Below are 20,421 nucleotides of genomic sequence, written 5' to 3'. Positions count from 1 at the left end.
ACCACGTGCAAGACAATCTGAAATTCATGACCAGCCTGCACTTTTTACCAGCAGCATCAGCCACCCAAAGTCCTCCCAGTGCTGGGGACAGTAATCCTGCCTGGCAGGTAGAGGCTGTCCTTGTGCTGAAAACTGGGAAGTGGAGACAGAGTTTTAAGGGAAAGAATCCCAGCAGCGTTCAGATGTTTAAATGATTGACAACAAGCAGGACAAATCACTTGAAACTGATGTGATTTCACAACTAAACACCCTGAAAAATCCCACTCAAGTTTCCTGTTCCCAGAGTCACAGGCTTGGTGTGTGAGAGGTGCAGCATCCAGATTCTAAGAGTTATGATCTTTGTAATTGCTGGTCTGTGCTTTAACCTTGTTTGTAGATCTCTGTTAAGGTCTTGCATCAAATGTCCATGCCATGTACAAAGGCAGCATGTCTCACCTGGACATGAAGGGTGAATTCATCTCCATTGCATTTTACTGCCTAACATCTAGATGTCAACCCAGAAACAGGCGTTCAGCTGCTTTGGCAGTCAGGGAAGAGAGGGGCCCTTCCAGGGAGGAATGCACCTTTCCCATCGCAGGATCGCTTCCTTGGGGTACAGTGCAATCACCTGGCTCAAGCTATCTGTTTGAAACGGGTGCTTTTTATATCAATAATTATTTTTAACACCTACATCTTGGCTGCAGACACCTATTGCTGCCTGTCACACCGAGTTGCACCATCTCTGATGGCTCAGTCTGGGTATCTTCCTGCGCCAGTGGCAGAGCCTGGACTTGGCTCTACTGCAGGCCTGGAGCTCCAAGGAGCTCAAACCAGGAGCCAGCTGCAAAACCTCACCCCCACAGATTGTTACAGCATCACAACTGATGCTATTCAGAAGAGCAGAGTAACAGCTATAGTAATATTTCATGTGTATGGAAAAAAAAAAAATACGCATGTTTTATAATTCAGTGGAGTGACCTTTTGACTAAAGATTGAATACATTAACTCATTAGATATCTGTAATCAAGGCTAGGGGGTTTAGGTGTGGGGTTTAAAACCTCCTCCACGTGCTAAAATACATAGGTTGCTTTTTCAGGTTCTTTACAACTCACAGTATTCTTTTTAGCATTTCAAATTAAGATACCTTAAAACATCTTTTTTGCACTTCCAGGGTAGCTCATATTCATCTGTCCTTTAGAACTCTACACATCTTCTCCAGCAACTTTGGAGGCCAAGTAGCAAAATTCTGATAAAAGATTTACTGAAGTTTCAAAAAGTTGACTAAAAATAAATGCTGAATATTTGAGAATATACAACTCATATTTGTATTTCAGAAAATCTCTAAAATCAACTGCAGTGACTGCATATTTGATACATATCTCACTTTTGAGACAGAAAAGTCTTCTGTTTCTCTCAGCTACAGAGTTCCCTCAAACTGTGTTACTAATATTGTGTAAAAATACTGCAGCTGTAAAATTGAGTCTGGACTTTCATTACTAACACTCCCAGCTTTCAGCTGCCTTCAGGAAATGGGTTGATTACTTATCACACCTGAGAACACCATGCCTTGAGAAATAAAGAAGTCACCAGACAGTTGGCTGAGATCAGCCATCCATTGGCTTTCTGCAGGCAAAGGTTCTTTGCCCAGTTCACATTTTGGCAGGAGCAGAGAGAGTTCCCTGCCCAACCAGCCCTGCCATGACAGGGTGGCTGTGTGTGGAAGGTGACTGCTCTGAGGGCAGGCAGGGCAGCCCCCTGTCTCTCCTCCTGCATAACATGCAGATTCCTCTCCTAAGATACTTCAGATTTTTTTGAGAAAAATGTAAGGAATACTGCCCAGCTGTGCAGTGGCTTGCATTGAAAGACCCAGGCAGCATTTTGCAGCTGTCAGTGGCTGGTGTGAGATGTGGTGGTGGGACTCACACCTCACAAAACCCCACCACAGCTCTCCAAGGGGCCCCAAAGTGAAGAGGGACCGGGACTGACCCATCCTGCTCCACACAGAGAATACCTCTGACCTGATCCCTGTAGGGATGGAATGATTTCAAAGTTTGACTCTGCTATCTGTATGATTACTAATGGGATTATTTTTTAAGAAACACAAGAGCTCTTACTGGATGTCCTTCATTAGTTGGTGGGTGCATTACCTGTCCCTTTGCCAGAGAAACTCCAGCACACCCAACAGGTCAGAAACACTAAGGAGACACAAACTGCATTCTGACTGCCCGTTTATTATGTAAAATAGGGAAGTATAATTTAGCACAGAATGTGAGAATGGCAGTGAACAGCTCACCCCACTTGCTGTCTCTGCTCTCTGACAGTACATGGAAAGAGGGGTTGCCTCAAGGGAAGATGAAATAAGGAATAGATCCACTCATGCAAATCTGGAAACTCTCCATTAACAAATATCGTGTGTCAGTTTGGCTCTGTTCATCTCTGTTCTGCATTGACCTGCCTCTGGGTGGTGGGGTTGTGAGGACAAGGGTGGTCTTCTGCTCTCTGCCTGTTCTTCTGTTCTTGGATGGCAGCAAACCAAAGCCTTCCCAGTGATGAGCTGCTACCTTGATTCCATTAAAGGCCTCAGCTGGATGTTGGTTAGATCTGGTATTTAAGCACCTCAGCCAGTCTTACCCCTTGAATGCCTGAAACCCTGTGCAAGGTTTATCTTTGCACTGCCCCCACCAGTTTCCAGAGACTGCTTGACAATTCTGGGGCAGCCAAAAGCCAACACTGGGGAAAAAAACAACCAAGGAATCAAGCCTGATTACATGAGCAGACACTTGAACTACTTGTTTTCATCTTCTGGGTTTTTTTTACAGAACTTTAACTCTGTGTAAAAGTTTTTCCATCTGTAGAAAAGCCTCTTTTTGCAAAGCTCTGTAGAGATCTCTATTCTTAGTGCTGTTATGTCAATATGTAATTAATTTGCCTAATTCGGCTGTACCGTTCTGGAATACTTGGAGATTGAAGTGTAGACTTTTTGTGACTTGGTTAAAGAGAAAAACAAGATAAAAATAATGGAGTGTTGGATGCAAATTTATTCCCCAAGTTACTAACACATTAGATTTCATGTGCACTACTGAAGATATATCCATCTGAGTACAAAGATGCCAAAACATGGCTTACTGAGGCAGCTAAAAAAAGAAAGGGTGACACGGCCAATGACAATTTAAATAGTTCTGACAACGATGTGCAACCTGATTTGTTGCTTCCTGAACAGGATGGTAATTTTTGCTGTGTGCGTTGGCTGGGTTCGTATGGGTTTATTTACTTGCCATCCCATGTTTAGATGTTGTTACTACGAAGGGGCCAAACCGTGCTCCCTGGGCATACAGCATCTCCCTCAGCACACAGGAGCTGCAGGGCTCATTGGGAGAGCCCAGTGTGCTGTTCTCCAGCTCTGCCAGCTCCCCAAAACCCTGGCCAGATTCTGCTGGAGTCAACAGAGACACTCCCATGGAAGTGAAGCTGGATTAGGTCACTGGCTGCCATGGGAGAGGAACACGGCCAGGTCTGCTGGCTCAGACACGCAGTAGCTTCAGCCTGTGAGGTAGATAGAAATAGCAGGCTACAGCTTCTTAACAAACATCCAGAACAACTAACCAATACTTATGGGCTACCATGTCCACGTAGGGATTGTGCTGGACTACAGGTTAAGAGCTCTTAGCTGTGGGTTCCAAAGGGTTTTGGCCTCTTTTCCTAGCACTGAGGAGCCATAAATTCTCATCTTACAGCTCAGCTCCTGCTCAACAGTGAACCCCACCTGCTGGGGTCCTTCTCAGAGCTCTTCAAAACTCAACCTGTAAAAGACACATGGGGTTTTTATTGTGTTGTAAAAATAAGTTGATTTGGTTGTGACCAGCATGGTCTGTAGCACAGTTAAGCTTCAGAAAGAACTGAGACATACTTCTCCCCATTTACTTTAAAAGTTTGTCCCTCTTAGCCACAAGAAGCTCTGGAGATGTGGAAAGCATTTTAAGAGAAAGCTTTTATATTTATCCCTGATTTAGACTTGATGAAGTACACTTAAAGAACAGGTCTTATGTCTTGTCATTACTATTTTTGTTGTATCTTGTAGCGTGACAAGAAAATACTTACCCAAGCTACCAAAAGAGAAAAACTTTTTGAGAGAACCTGTTCTTGCAAGATTTTTTATCCCAATATTTGCAGGCTCAGGATGTCCATATAAACTTTGGATATGTTATTCAAACTTTGGATGGTTATTCAAAACAAGCACAAGCACCGAAATTTTTCCATCACTAGTTATTACATCCAATTCCTCCCCTTTCCACCAAGAATCGGAGTGTCCCTCTTCAGGAAGTTCCTATGCTCAGTGGCTCTTGATTGCCCACAGAGGAATACATAGGATTTCACTAATGTCTATACCAGGCTTTTGAAAGAGGTCACACTGCTATTATTTTCCAGTATTTAAGCAAATCTTTCTTATTTAAAACTTGAAAAAAACTTAGCTTATACTTCCAAGCATTACCTTGACAAAGCATCTGCAGCTCTTCCCAATGATGAGCTGAGAGTCTGTAGGTTCAGGGGTTCAGTGAAGCACAGACTTGGACTCTCCCCATTGGGACCAAGCTGGAGTTCATCCATCCTGCACTCAGGAGTGAAATACGGGCAGCAGATTCTACTCAGTCCCTGGTGAACAGTAGCTCACACAATAAAACTATCATACCTAATTCAGCTTTTGAGGGAAAGGCCTTGCCTGCAGGCTGATTTATGGGCTAACCCAGCAGAAGATACTCCCTATAGGTCAGGTGTGATGAGGTCATTGACAGGGCAATAGCAACGAAGTTTTTGACTGTAAATTCCCTTTATTTCAAAAGCTGTAACAGACAACTATAAACAATTTGGAAAAGGCTCCTCCATAACTCAAGGAAAATATTCTTGCTTTATGTACTTCATAAAGTATTGCTATATTCCCATTATCTTTTCTTTCCTTTTCCTTATGTATAAAGTAAGGCTACCAGGTTAAATTTATTCTCCACGTTGACAGAACTATCTTCTGAGTACTTTCAAGTTCATTTACAAAATTCAGTGGAGATTGCTTCAATTAGGGTCATCTGGTCATGTATCCTTGATCCTTTGATCACCAAAGCCGAAATACCATGTTAGTAATCTCTGCGCTACCATTTGGGTTAATGAATCGGCTTGACTTTAATTCTAGCCCAGATGTAATCTTTTATAGCTTAATGATTTGTTCCAACATGAACTCCAATTGAATGTAAACAGTTTCTTTATTTAGAGAGAAAATTCTTTTTTATAACTTGTTTCTCTTCCTAATTAATTCTAGAGCAATTAAATCAAACCTTGATCTGTGGCAATCAAGATTAAATCATAGTATAGGTTAGGCTGTTAATATCGTCTTTGAGTTCATTATTATCAAGGCTAACAGTAATCAGCAAAGGAGGGAGAAACTGATGTAGCGAAGACTACAGATCTGAGGACTTGTTCTTATTTTTAATAGCTGATCTGATTTAATATATGATAATACTTGCACTTATTTAGTAACGGTTTTCCAAGGAGCTCAGCATACTCTCCCAAAGTTAATTTATTCTCACAACACTGATGTGCGGGAGGTAAACATTATCTCCCAGGGACACTAAAAAGTTTTGAGGCACAGAAGAGTTGTGGGCTGTTTGCAAAGTCACAGATTGGGGCCCAGATCTTAATGCCATTAACAAATCATTAGCTGGGGACCTTCACCATAAACTCTGGTTATGATAAGAGAGGAACAGCACCTCATCCATAAGCACTCACCAAGCATCCTGCTTAAGATGGATTTGTTGGCCACTGCATCCCGGCAGTCCTTGGAGTTAAAAGCTGCCAGTGCTGTGAGCTGGCTGCCTCCACAGAGCTCCTTCCATCACACCTCCTCAAGGGGACTCGCCATGTAGCTCGGCCCTGCAGCTGCCAAGGGGGATTTGTGTTCCCAGAGGTAAAAAAATTCATTTGTAAGTTAAATGATGGATTTGACAGACATTGCAGTTCTGAGATTTGTTTAAACAATCTGGCCTGTCCATGTTACCACAAACCTTCGTTTTGAACCAAGCCTAGATTTAAAGGACAGTGAAAGGGACACTTTGCAGCCCTGACTATCCTCAAATTGAGGTACTGATGTCTGAGAGGAGTCCCAGCTGAACCCGTTCTCTGCCTGGATCTCTGTCCATAATTATATTATCCCATGCTGTGGCAGATTAATCCTGACTGTGCAGGAAACTCCTGCCCATTTGGGTCATCCTTGAGAGGTACAGCAATTGTATGGAGGGGTCCGAATCACCCCAGTTCAACTCCAAACAAGGGAAACACAAGAAAGCATCACAACCTTGTTTTTACTCCAGTTCTATATTAGCTTCAAAAAACTACAGCAGTGCCATTTTCAATTCAGTGTTATGCTGGAAAGGTTGCAAATTAATTAGAATTATGCCTTCTTTGTGCCAAGTGATAATTTACTGCAATTAATTATCAAAAGATCTACTGCTGTCAATTACGGTACTTGCTCTTTGGGGGGGAGAAGCTATTTACGTATAGCTAAATTCTGTAACAAAGTTCCATTTTACTTTTATTGTTTTCAATTAAACTATCATCATTTGCCTTGCCTCTGCCAAATACAATAAAGACTCGTTAAGAACTAATCATGCTACTGTGACCTTTTTTTTAATCCAAACATTAGCTAGACCTGCACTGAGTCAACACTCCTATTGTTACACCTGCAAATTGTACGTAGAGAGGAGCATACTTCAGAATTAATGAGCACAGCTGTGGTCTCTCTTACATTCAACACTTGTAAAATAGACCTCTTTAAAGTGCCATTATCACAATATTGATAGAGTTATTTATAGTACTGCAAACGTTCCCAGTCATAACAGAGTCCTTGTTATCCCCCACAGCAGTTCATGTTGTTGCCATCTCCTGGACTCATTCCACAGTTTGTGATAAGGCACCACGTGGACAATCCTTTACGAACAAACTATAAAAGACATTAGTAAAACTTCTACACAGGCAAGTTTTGAAGCTTGGAATAGGTCAAGCTGTCAAGACCCAGCCTGCACAAGACTTGCCATGTTCTTGTGCTGCGCAGGTTCCTGTAATTTCTGGGTGGGATGTGCAATGAAATTACAGGAAGCACAAGCTGCAAAGGATCTGGATGGCATTGTCCAAATGAGAGCTGCTTTTTGCAGTTAGTAAGACTGTTTTACCATAATTCAGTAAAACAGATGTAAGTTCAAACTCTTGGTGTCAGTCGCTGAAAACAAATACCACAGGTGCCAACTTTGGTTGCTAAGGGAATTCAAGCTCCTCGGGCTTCCCAGTACGTGTGCATACAGCTAGAAATTGGCCAAGGCAGAGGTTCTGCTGTCAGCAGGAAGGGAGTTGCTTTTCTCAGGTGTCTTTCTACTCAGCTTGATCTCCTGACACATTACTGAAGTATCAGCCAATGTGGTCAAGATGAAGTCAGTAGGAGACTTCATCAGTGTGAGTTTTCCTATTCTCAGTACTGCACTGCCAGGCATTTGTTTGTGATATTAGTCTTATTGTAATATTTCATATTAAGTTTTGTCACACTTGGCTCTGTGTCCACTAAAGATCTGGATACAGCATTTGTGGGGATGCATTCATGGGAAGGTCTCCAGAGTCATCCTGCAGATCCAGCAAACCCAGTGCCCCCAACTCTTCTCCTCCCTCTTTCTGGTTGTAATGTTTCACTTTTTTTCTTATAGGACAGGAAATGACTTTGCTCCTGATCCACTGTCCCTTATCTGACGAAAAATAGTTTTGTCATAATTCAGCCTTCATTTTGGAAGGAATTGCTGAAAAACCTCAATTCCCCCAAGAGTAAAAGTTCAACTAACACTTGGCTACTTATGAATTATTTCCCCAGCTCCATTTATTTCATATCTTAAGTGCTTCGTGGCTGAAAAGTCAGATCTTAAATAACCTCACATTATCTTCTCCCTCTGAATATAAGAGATTACTTTCATTGTACAGGTCAGAGAACCAGCCAAGCAGTGTTTAGCTCACAGGTGTTGCTGGGTCTGTTGCTGGGTCTGATCTCCTGAAGGCAGGGTAGACTTGTATGGTGATTCCCGGCTGAAGGCTGGTTGGCTCCTGTCAAGTTATTTGTCAGCTCCCTGGAGAAGGGAAGAGGTGAACTCCTGTTTTCTCTGAGGCAACAGGGAAGTACTCCAGCACAGAGTTTGAAATCCCCAAATTCCCCCACTGAGCTGCACTTCTCAGGGAGGCTTTGAATCCAAACATATTCTGTTATTCATAATGGTTTGGGAAACTGATTGTTGCAAAAAAAAGAAGTCTCTGAGTTGTTGGGTTTGGGGGTTTTGTTGTGGTTTTGGTTTTTTTGGGGGTTTGTTTGTTTGTTTGTTTGTTTTTGTTGCTCTTGTTGTTTGTTTTGTTGTTGTTGAGGTTTTTGGGTTTGTTTGTTTGTTTTCTTTTGGTTTGGGGTTTTTTTACTTTCAAATAATTTCTATTGTCAGATTTGTTTATCTCTGTGTGTATGTACATTCTTACCATAATTTGGAGCAGTCCTGATTTTGTTAGTGTATTTCTCCTCCGCTATATCAGTATATTAGAATAAAAGCTGAAGAGAAAATGGGAGGAGTAGTTGGTATCAAAACCTCACAGTTACTTTGTGACTTGGGAGAGGTTTACATTTTGAGTAGCTTTTCAGGGTTTTGGAAATGTTTCTGTTTCTCAATAAAAGGAAAGAAAGGGACAGAGTAGTTATGGGGAGAAGAAGTTCTGTGGAAGTGAAGGCAGAGAAGGCTGGAAACCAGGGCTGGAAACCAGGGCTGTCACCTGGAACCTGCTCTGCCATTTTCCTTTGAGTGACCTTGTTCGTCAGAAGAAAGCTCTTCTGTGAGGAAACACAGAGCTGGGCTGACATGAGGGACAAGGAGCAGTAGAGAGCTTTTTGTTTCCATAAACTTAGTGAGGGATGGCACGCAACTTCACTGCACATGTGATTAAACTAATCTAGTTAAAATCAGAAAAGGATTTCTCATAATTCAATTGGAGTTGTTTTTAATGTTTGGACTTTGGTCAAGGACAGCTTTATTGATTGAATTTAATTGCTTATATTTTCCTGTCCATTTATTGAAGCCCATTTTTCAAGTCACTTGAGAGGTTGCTAACATTTCAGAAAGGGGATATGCCAAAGCATTGCTTTAATTCATTATCTTTTTGGACATACAGTAGTTGCTACTCGGCCCAAATTAAATCTGTTAGAGAATGTGATAGCATAATTACTTACAGGTATCCAAAACTGCTTTTAACAGAATTCTCTAGGAGGTTACGCATAAGATTTGTTTTGCCCTTACATTGGATGCAAATGTCTGGGATTTCAATGATAAATAAATATTTCATCAACTGAGGACAGATTTTTCTCATTTCCATATGTTGCTGATGGACTAAAATTCTTGTGAGGTCTTTATTTCTTTATTTTTCCTTAAAAATAAAAGTCTTATGAATTAGCTCAGTCACTTTTTCTGAATGTGTAAACACAGTGACCCTTGAGGTAAAGAGGAAACCACCTGTAATTCTGACTTGGTTTTTTTTTTCTTTTAAACTGTGCTCAACCCTGAAAGACTTGCTAGACAAAACTCCACATTATCTTGATTGCTTCACGCTGTGTTCCGATGACATCAAGTCTGTGGTTCTCTAAAAGTTATGTCAGCCTGATTCCAAATGGAGTGAAGGGCTGGATGTTTCCAGCCTGGAAAGACATATGGGTTGGAAAACACCACAGGAAGGTCACCAGTGAGTTGCACTGCAACCCCCCAGTCACAGCCCTTGCTCCTGTAAGCTCTGTCCCCACTTTCCTGACCCACCTGCTCCTATTTCCTCATCTTCTGCTCCCAGCTGTGGCTTCCTGCCTTGGAGAAGTTCTCAGTCTAACACAGAAATGGGACATGAGCAGCTCTGTAAGGACAGAGGAGCATCTGCTGGCACTTGTGGACCCACTTGGTGTTGGGCTCAGCTCTCTGGCTCTGCACTGAAAGTACTGTGCATTATCTTGTGTTTTGTAAAAACTAAAGCTGCAGTGGTTGCAGTTTTCAAGATTGTATTTATTGATACGAGGTCTAGGCAGAAAATGTGAATCTACCTCAAAAACTCGCATTCAGTGCTTTTCAGGTATCTGTTTTGTTAGGAAGATGCATAAGACAAAACTTGGTTTAGCTTCAAAATCTTCAAATCAAACACAATCCAGACTTACATATTAATTTTTCTTATTTAAGAGAGCATAATGCTTCCTTGGAGTGAGACAAGGTTCTCACAAAGAGCCCAGGATTTATCCTCTTCTTGCACTAGCTCTGTGGTTAACACATGCAAGCTGAAATACCTGATGTATGTAATACCTCTCCTCCCCCCAGAACACCAAACATTTAAATGTTGCCTAATTCACAAAAGTTTTGCTTCGGAATCCAGCGATCATATCTGATAAAAGGCACAAGGAATTCCTTTCACAAGGAACTGAACCACAGATGGTTATGTGATTTGAGGGCCACTGAACATCAACAGTTTTACCAAGTGAATCAGAATTACAGAAACACCTGCATGACTGCATCTGCCGACTCAGCTAAATTACGCTTCCATCCAGCCACATGATATTTAATGTGTAATTCCTCTGCATTTTAATCAAATGCATTGTAATGACAGTACAAAATTTCAATATGAATGCACCTTAATGTAGGAGTAACTAATAGCTACCATCCATTAGTACCAGCTAAGAGACATACTTCCTCCTAAGCAACAGGGGCATGGTTATTTTAACTCATTACCTGCTTTGTAAATGACATTTAATTGCACATGAAGTGGGGATGTTCACAGGACACTCCTGGAAATGCAAGATTGAGCACCCAGAAGTTAGCAAATATTTGAAAGAATATTGTAGAAAGGTGTTCCATGAACCCCTGCATGGCAAGACAGACTCTGTGCACTCTTCCCAAATGGTGCCACTTCCCTGTAAAACCTGCTCCAACTTTAGCAGTTTAGAGCTGTAAAATTTTTGCTAAGCACAAGCAAATGTGAAGTTTCTAAAGGCTTTCGAGATTCAATGGATTTTTGAGACTTCCATAAAACATTCCTTGAGAAACAGATTATGTGGGACACTCTCTTAGTTGTTGTTTTTAAACCAGGTTTACAGGTCAAACTATGAGAACAGTAACACTGAAAAATATTTCCTAGAACCTTTCTTAAGGATAGATGAATTAGTTTGGGTAAAATTTTTCTAGAAAGAAATCAGTCTGATCAAAAAAATGAATTTTGGAAAATATCTCCTAGCGGTTAATACTAAGTAAAATTTTGAGCATCAAAAACCAGCCTTTAAAACAGAAAAGACTGGCCAACCTTGGGAGATGGATAACTGTGAGTTACTGTGTGCTGAAATTGCTCTCATTTGGCTTTATCCTGAGATGTGCCCCTCAGTTCTGATGCCCACAGGGACTAAATTCAAGATTTTGGCCCTGGTACAAGGTTCTGCCCACAGTGGAACTGGGGAGATCAGGGCCAGATCTCTGGGAAACAGACACTGCTGTATCCTGGTGCTCTGTTTGATGCTTGTTCATGCTTCTAGCGCCAGTAGGGAAAATGTGAAATCATGGAGTGAGGTAGAAAGTGAAGATTTAAACGAAGCAAATTAATTCCTGAAGGGCTGGCTATTGAAACACTGTGCTTCCTGCCCATGTTTGTCTTTACTTCAATTCATTGGTCCCTAGTGCACTCAGAATTATAGCTCAGTAAACTTCTTCAAGGATCATACATTAAAAAAAAAACAACCATCCAAAATCTCAAAGTATGGCTTAAAAGCAGGAAACCTCCTAGCAGAAAAGAGTGAGAGAACACGTCTTGACTTGGTCATTTCCTCTTTCAGATGTGGACGCATTTTCATTACAAATTACTCTGAAATCAGTAATTATTTTCATATGGTTAACAAAAGACACTGATTCAACATTTTCATCTCCCTGAATTGCAGTGGAGTGAGATTACAAATGGCAGAGATACATCAGTTTTACAAAACATATTGAAGACTTCAACTTCATGATGGAAAGAGTTCTGTCATTACTTGAATGGCATGTGAATATCCACAGAGTGGGGAGCCCACAGTTACCACAAAAGATGCTAAAAACAGGTACATGGAAATAAAATGTAAATGCTCAAAGTTAGCTCAGCTTTCCATTTGTTTTCCTAAGTAGTGAGTGTTAAAGCTCCAAGCATCCTGCCTAGGTGGAGCCACAGACAGAGCTCAAACATCCAAGTCCCACTTAATTCCTTAAAAGACCTGCCCTTTCTTTAATGAAGTGACTTAACTGTTTCATGGCAAACAGAAGAGAACACACAGAATAAAGCTACTTTATGCAATAGCCTTGGATTCCAGTTTGTGTCTAAGAAATATTTACCATAAGCCTGCAAACTTCTCCAAGTAGCTCCCGTGTGGAAGAAGGAAAGGGAGGTTGCACTCGGTGGTCCTGTTAAGTGCAGTGATTTCTAATAACAGCCACATTTGCTGTGAGTGATCTGGATCAACATCAAAAAAAAAATCCCCATCAAGTCAAGTGCCCAGCAAGGGGTCTATTCTCATGTCCATGCTCATATGTTAAGTCCCATTGACAAGCATTAGTGGGAACGGCATGCACATATGGATATGTGAATAGCCCCAATGGGATCTGCATAAAGCAGTGTTTGACTATACAGAGATCGCTTCAACTGCCACAATAAAATAATAGAGGGGGGGAAGCCTTAAAGAGTGCTGTGAACAAGCCAAACAATTAAAGAAATTGATAAATAATGGCAGTTAAAAATGAAACAGCAAAATTAAAACAGCATTGGAATCTATTGTTTGAAATAAATACAGAATGAGAACTATCTTTAAGAAATTAACCCTGGCCAAAATTTATAAAACAGCTCATAACTCCAAGTTCTCTAATTTTTAAAACCTCTTTGTCTTCCCCTTACTCGATATCCTAAATAGAAACAATAGACACAGCAAAAAGCTCTTACTGACAAGAGGTGAGTTAAGAAATGCACTGATAAGCATTGCTCTGCTGAAGAACACAGGACGTGAAATAGTGGCAGCTCTACAATAGGTCAATGATAATGATGCTCCTGAGGTTATGCAACACCGACAGCCACTGTATAAATGTCAGAGCATTGCAGAAACTTCCTGGAAGTGGTTTCTTGCTACCTGAGAAGGCTCCAGCAGCCAGTCTGCTGGACACCAAAAATATCTAAAGAATTTGTTCTCTTTCTGCAGGAACTCTTCAGATTTTCCCCTGAAGCTACTACCTAATTCAAAATCCCATTTTGGAGATTTTGAGGATTTTTGAATGCCATATTGATGATTTGGAGAACTGTTCTTACTTATGCTCACATAGCTGAAACAACAAAACCCTTCCTGACAGCCGCACATAAATAGGTGCAATGAACAATGAAATCATCAATTAACAAAGCAGGCAGCAATCACTGCTGTGATAAGTGCCCATATTAAGAACCTAAATTGATGTGATATGGAATAGATGATAAGCAAATAATGGGTATAAATCAGGTCTAATTGTGATGAAGCTCACTGGTATCTTACCCTTTTCTGATGCCCATAGTGGAATTCAACTACTGAATTGCAAGTTATTGCAGAGTCCTGCATGTCTATGAAAGTCTCACTGGCTTCAGACCCAGGTCCAAACTGTTCCAGCAATGGTGCTTTGGAACATTCTGAGGTGAAGCAATCCATATGACTGACAGTGAAAGCTCTTATCTTACAGGATGTCCTTTTTCAGTGGTCATTTAGACCAACAGCCAACTTATTAATCACAGTAAACCAAAGCTTGTTAGATCCCTGCTGGCCAAAGCACTTGAGAAGACAAAAGACACCATGTTCCAGCTGACACCTGCAAGTAATTACACATGGTGATAGCAGTGCCTGAAAGAACAAATTGAGAACCAATGCTAAGAGGAGAGGTGCATTTCTTTTTTATAGACTGAACTATTTTCTGATCTCCAAGTTCCTTAGGGTTTTAGAAATCAAAGGCAAATTAGACAGGGTAAAGAAAATCAGTTGCCAGGTGTTTATCTGGAGAAATTATAGATCTCCAGTGATTTTAACCAGTTCTGAAAGCACATTCCCCTTCTAAGATGACACTGTATTTTATTATAAGATTGTTTAATCAGCGTAATGGCAGAGGGCAACTGCTCCATGGAGAAGAGAATCTGGAGGCCCACTCTCCCAGAGCGTTTTCTCTACCTACCAACAGATTTTTCAGTCTGTCTCCAATATCTTTGGATATCAGAACACATATGAGGCATGACAAAGACAGGCATGCATTTTTAGAAGGCAAAATATGATGGCTGAGCCTTTCCTAAAAACCTCCTGGAGAGAAGATGAGAAGATGAGAAGATGGCTCCTCCTCTGAAGAGCACAAACAACCACAGCCAGGTAGGAGAACTCTGAGTTATGTTCCCCTTTAGTGAATATTTATTATATTAGCAATATTTGAATGTTACTGAATCTTGCTTTAAAAGGGAGTGATGGGGAGATATTCGATTTAGGCAGAATTTGTTAATAAAACTCAAAATGCAAGCTATGTTTTCAGTACTGAATTCTGTTTTGATAAAACCCATTATCAGAATTGTTTTCACTCTATCAGTGCATTGATATAAGTATTTAGAAACGCTAAGCAGAAAATAATGTTGCAAGAGCAGTAAAGATATATAATAACATATTTTGCCTTGTTTTCAGATATCCACTTCTGGAAATAATCTACCCCCAGGTTCAACTTTGAAGACTTCTTCATATTGAAAGAAAAGAGGAAGATGAATTTACATTCAGAGACTGAGAAATAAGTCACCATCATGTCATACCGCCACATCCTGGATCTATCAGATGTTTTAGAGAAAAGCAAATTTCTCAGATAACATCCACCCCAGCAACTAATTTCAGCTCATGTTTCATTTTAAGCTGCTGAGTTGATTGGTGGGACAATTTTCTGCACTGAGTCGATCAGCAGCATCACTGCAAGGCACAGGCAGGTCCTCAGCCACTGCACTGATCTCTGCTTAAGTCCCCGAGACTGTTGAGCTGTCCAGGCTTTGCTATCACTGACAATTCCAATGTCCCTCAAACCTCTGGCATTTAAGTTATCAATTAATAATTCTGCTCTGTGTCTTTTTTTGCTTTGGTTTGTTATACAGTTATCAGTGTCTCTTCCATGGACAGTGTGTAGTAGTTATGGTGCAGATACATAGGCTGAAATACCATCAGTGACATTCTGCACTTACATGTGGGCAATGATTGAAATGCATGAAGTCTCATAGAGGTTTGTACTGAAATTTCCCTAAGGAACAGTGGTCTTGGGAAAACCACCCAGGACCACCTGGAGGCACATGTTCCATGCAGCTGGTGGAGTGTGTGAAGGAAGGCAGTAACTCCAGCTAGCTACAGTCAGTTGAGGGACTGCCTCAGGTAAATAATTAGGAGGTACATACACAAAGAAGTGCAATCTCTTCATGTACCACACATGCACTGTGAGCTCTGCTGAACGGAGTTATTTTGCAGAGCTTGACACAATCAACTCGAGCTGAGGTTTTAAAAAGGACGCTTAGTATAGACTGAAAATGTTTTAACTGTCAGGAATGGCATCTTCCCTGGAGCATTTGTCTCTAGGGGAAAACAGCCTGATCCTCACCAGCTGTAAATGGCAGTGCTGCTCCCACAGAGGAAAGGGCTGTCAATCCACAGCAGGGGTGGCTGGAAAGACCCCAGGGAGCAGTAAAGGAAACCTGAGCATTAAGGTATTTCATATCAGATCCAGTTACATCTGTCTGTAAAATTAGTAACAACACAGACACCTGGTAGTTATGATTCATGGGCTAATAAATATGTTAAAAGGTAGAGAGGATTGTGCTGAGCCTTGCACAGAACTGTCTGTGCTATTGGATTTGATAGATTTTAGCTCCTGGCTTTGGTCAGTGGCTCAGCTAAATTGTGCTCTGTCCGAATTTAGATGGGAGACCTCCAGGAGTGTGCCAGAGCTGAAGGAAATGGGATGAGGTCCCTGCTTCCTCTTCTTTCTGCATTACACTGGGCTGTAATTGGAGGCACCATGTGGTGGTACTGTAGAGTCTTGAAATGATTATTGCCTGCTCATGGCTTTGACAGTTGTTGAGGGTTTCTGGGTGTTGAGAGAGGAGCAAGTTTGTAGGATGCAAGCAACACATGGGGAACTGCTGTGGTGGGTGTGTATGGTCAGAGCAGAAGGAAACTGTATGAGCAGCAGGACAAGTGTTTGGCAGCATTTCTTACAGTAATCAATTACTGAGACAGAATTGTATCAGAAAAAGAGGCTTGGGGTGAAGCTTCAGGCTAATATTCTGCCTGTAATCCAGTCCCATCCAGGAATGTCTGATTCACACTGTGAATAAAACAGGCTTCCAGGTAGAAGATGCCCAGAGATGGGGTCACTGCTTCTCCTTTACCATGGAGCAGAGGCAAAGAACTCTGAGGAATCAGCCATTTCATACCAGGAGACAGGAAAAGGGTGACAAATCTACTAGTTGGGGGCTGCTTTTTGGAGGGGTTGTGTAGCTCCAGCCACACACAAAGTGTCTATTTTAAAAATATGTTATTAGAGATATATGACTGTGCGATATCTGCACACCTGGCCTGGGTCTGGAGAGCCCATGAAATGTGTTAGACTAGTTATTACTTGATTATTCCATTGCACAGGTGTACGTTCCTGCTCCCAAATGCTTATGCAATATCTCTGCTGATGTATACAGACTCACAGCACTGAAGGCTAGAGAAAGCCCCTTGGTACAAGACAACACACTGTGTGCCATTGCCCCTGCATTAAATGCACTCACTCGGTTTTATTTACCACAGGTCTTCTGGTCTTGCTTCAAAAATAAAATTTAAAAAAATACATTATCCACTTTGTGCCTTGAAAATCAGCCTTCATCTACTCTAACTATTAAAGCCCCCTAAATTCTCTCTTGAGTTTCTTTGACTACAACTTGTAATTATCCATTTCTCTCTGAAAGATTAAAAACATTGTCAGTATCCAGCAGATATTTCCAGACACATCTCTTAGATACTTAAATACTTACACATTACACTCCTGTCACGTCCCAGTCTTCTTTCGAGTAAGCGAGGCAGATTGAGCGCTTTAAGTCTTTCACCATTAAGCACTTTCTTCAGCCCTAAAATCCTCTCTGTGGCTCTTTTCTGCACCCTCTCCAGTTTTCCAACAATTTTTTAAAAGTGTGAGCACTAGAAACCGCATAATCTTATATTGTCTGTATTAAAAGCAATTGTGTTTGAATGGGCTCAGCTCATGAAGCAACTGAGATCACTTGGAGTGTCATTCTCATCGCTGTCTGTCACTCCACCAGTGTTCCTGTCACCCTCAGATTTATCAGCTGTGAATTTACAGTGTTTACATCCAAATCCTTGATGAAAACATTGACTAGCATCTGACCTGATGCTGATCCTGGTAAAACTCTCCCGTTTGATAACAACTCCTGATTCATAGCTACTTTTTAACAGGCTGTTTGCCAATTCCTAATCTAATTAGTGCATGCTCTGCTGCTATTTCTAATGCTTTTTGATCGGAATATCACACAGTGTTAATTCTAATCTCCATAAAAAAATGAATATCACATCTCTTCATTGACCTTTATCATTCAGTCTTTACCTTCATCATATTATTTGATGCGCCTCATCAAAGAAAGAAATTGCATTTGTCTGCTAAGGCTTATTTCTCCTAAAACTGTATTTACCATCATTAATTCTATTCCTGTTCTTCTTTTCCAATACACGGTAACAGCTCAGGATGTGTTAGAGGCCCAACTTTGAGGTCAGTACGTTGTGTAATCAAACCAACCACAACAATTCAATTCTTAAACCCATGCTGTGAAACCTGATACATTTCATTGTAGTGGTTTGATGCTTATTTATGGTTATATATCATCAGATGATTAAAAAGGACTACTTTCCATATTGCCTTATGCATAGCCCATGGAAAAACTCCTGGTCTTGACCACTGTTTTCCAAGTGTTTCCCAGTGACCACTGGTACAGAAACCAGTACAACCTTGAGCTTCCAGGAAGAGCTGTGCGCTTCCTGAAGCCTGCCTTAGAATACTGCCATGAAAGGGATGATGATGAAATATCAGCTATCATGTAACTATCTATAAATGTTAGATTTCTACAAAGTGATTCCACTGAATTGTAATTAAGGGTTTGAAAGTCGAATGATTTTAAGTGCTAGTTTTAATTACCGCTTGGTGAACTTTAGTGCGTTAGAATTGTCACAACTTTCCTTTAGAATTAGTGTCAAGCCAGGCAATACAGTGGGAAATTATTAACTCATACTTTGGTTCAGCAATTATCTGCATTACAAGGTTTATGCAATTAGCTGTTTAAGATGTCATTATATTTTGCCATCTGGTACACAGGAGTTTATGCATATGAACAGGCACATGTTGAAGTGATTTTCACTATATGACACTTGATCTCAACCCAAATCATCACTATAATGAGTGGAAGACACAGTGTACAGTACATTAGTGGCAGGTGCATACTATCAACTTCATTTTAATAGAAGACTTTCATGTTTCCATTTTTAAAGTATTCTGCACAAGTGCTGAAGAATTAATTGCTCGTTTGCAATCTAGCAAAAACCGAGGACACGTTATTGCTAAATGCTAAGGCACATCAGCTTGCAGGAAAGCGGCCACTTATTTAAGTTCTTTCCATCTGTAACTCCAGGCCAATTTCTGCTGCAGACAATAAGAAAGTCTCAGCTAAGTTCAGCTTAAAATGTTCTCTGGGGGACGTGCCGAATTACCTTTGTAGGGTCACAGACTCAAAGCCTCTTGAGGATGCCTGTGGTGTGGTCCCTCTGTGACAAACCCCAGTGTCACCAGTGGACAATGTATTGTCACCTTGGCCTTGCCTCTGCCTGTCATCACTTGTGCTGGCTCACACTTAACACACAGATTCTAAATCAGGGGGGGAAAAGCATTGCTGTTGGCAGCTTCCCACCAGGAAATCCTCGTTTCCAGGCGGTGCAAAATGTAAATATCGATAACGCCAGCACCGCATACTTAGATAATACCTGGTATTTCTGACACATATTACGTCTGGTGTTCTAAAAATATTCACAGCCTTTAATTAATTAAATTGCACGCAGCTATTAACCTCATTTGACACAAGGAAACCCGTCTGTGGAATGGTAGGAGACCTCCTCAGTCATGGGAAGGCTGTGCAGAGCCTGAGAGTGAGCTGCCTACGGGGACTGTGCTCACAGAACTGCAGTGCAGGCAGCTAAAACTGCATCACCATCCTTTACGTGCCAAAGCTGGGGCCGTGGTTTGCAGCAGGACATGGGTTTGTCATGGGAGAATGGACAGGATAGCTCCTGCCACATCCTTCTCTGAGCAGGCCTGAGCGTTGAACACATCGGACAACGCACTTGCGTGGGTCTGCTGGAAAATCACACTTCTTGGGAACAGTCATTGTTTTGGGTTCTGGTATTCCACTCAGGATATTCCCCGTGTCTTGGGGCAGTGCTGATTGCCTCAGCAGGAGGAGGCAGCGTTCCCAGACCTGCTTCCAGGCACAGCCCTGGCTCCAAGCAGGGGACAGTGCTGCATCTCCACGTGCAGTCGCTGCAACTTCATTATTGAATTACATTAACAGGCCGCCCTCTAGTGTCATCTTTTATTTCTTGGGTAAAAAAACAAATGGGCTCCTCGGGTAAAAAAAGTGTATTTTGTCTCAGTGAACACCAGCAAGAGAGGCAGCCACAGAAGCAGCCAACAAACATTTCTGTGGAGCATGTTGGAAAGTTCTCTGTCAGGTTAAAATCCCTAAAGTTTGGAGTTTTCTCTTGAGGTTCTGGAAGTCAGTTGCAGAAAGCCCAAGGAAAATATCACAAATCCTGTGCAGTTTTCCTTTAAAATCAGTGTTAACATTTCTGTTTCGGTTACAGAAATGCTGCGGTATATATGTGTATCTATACCTCTCATGGGAAATATTTTCTCCTCTCGTGTGTACATCAGTGTTATTCAGGGAGATAACAGGGGATGTCCTTCAAGGCAACAGTCCCAGTGCACAGGGATTGCTTCGTTGAGACTGAAGACAGAAAGGTGATAGACATAAGCTCACAGGCAATTATGCAGGAGTCTGCAGCACTTTAGAGCTAAAACTTGAAAATACTAACGCTGAACAGACAATAAATACTTCTATGTCCTGAAACCCTTACAGGCATCAGTATTAAGGGACCAGACCTGCCCTTACTGGGCTGGTTAGGAGTGGAAAAGGGGACAAAGCACCTTCAGGACCATTGGCAAGACAGGTCATGCCAACAGCTGGTGTGAATTAGCAGGTGAAGGCAGCGCACATCCATCAGCCACAGACCTG

General features: G+C 41.5%; 1 protein-coding gene and 1 long non-coding RNA gene across 11 annotated transcripts in view; both read left to right on the top strand.

The window, feature by feature from the left end:
• Positions 1-20,421, top strand: part of NFIA (nuclear factor I A) — a 350,804-nt gene that overhangs the window by 67,800 nt on the left and 262,583 nt on the right. The gene's annotated exons all lie outside the window — the stretch shown is intronic.
• Positions 9,448-19,743, top strand: LOC115496122 (uncharacterized). Its single transcript, XR_003961506.4, has 2 exons — positions 9,448-14,434; positions 14,738-19,743. It is a non-coding gene; the product is annotated as an uncharacterized lncRNA (long non-coding RNA).

This window comes from Taeniopygia guttata, chromosome 8 (assembly GCF_048771995.1).
Source record: "Taeniopygia guttata chromosome 8, bTaeGut7.mat, whole genome shotgun sequence".
Lineage (NCBI taxonomy): Eukaryota > Metazoa > Chordata > Aves > Passeriformes > Estrildidae > Taeniopygia > Taeniopygia guttata.
The sequence above is the reverse complement of the archived record's forward strand: the minus strand, read 5'-3'. Positions and strand labels throughout refer to the sequence as shown.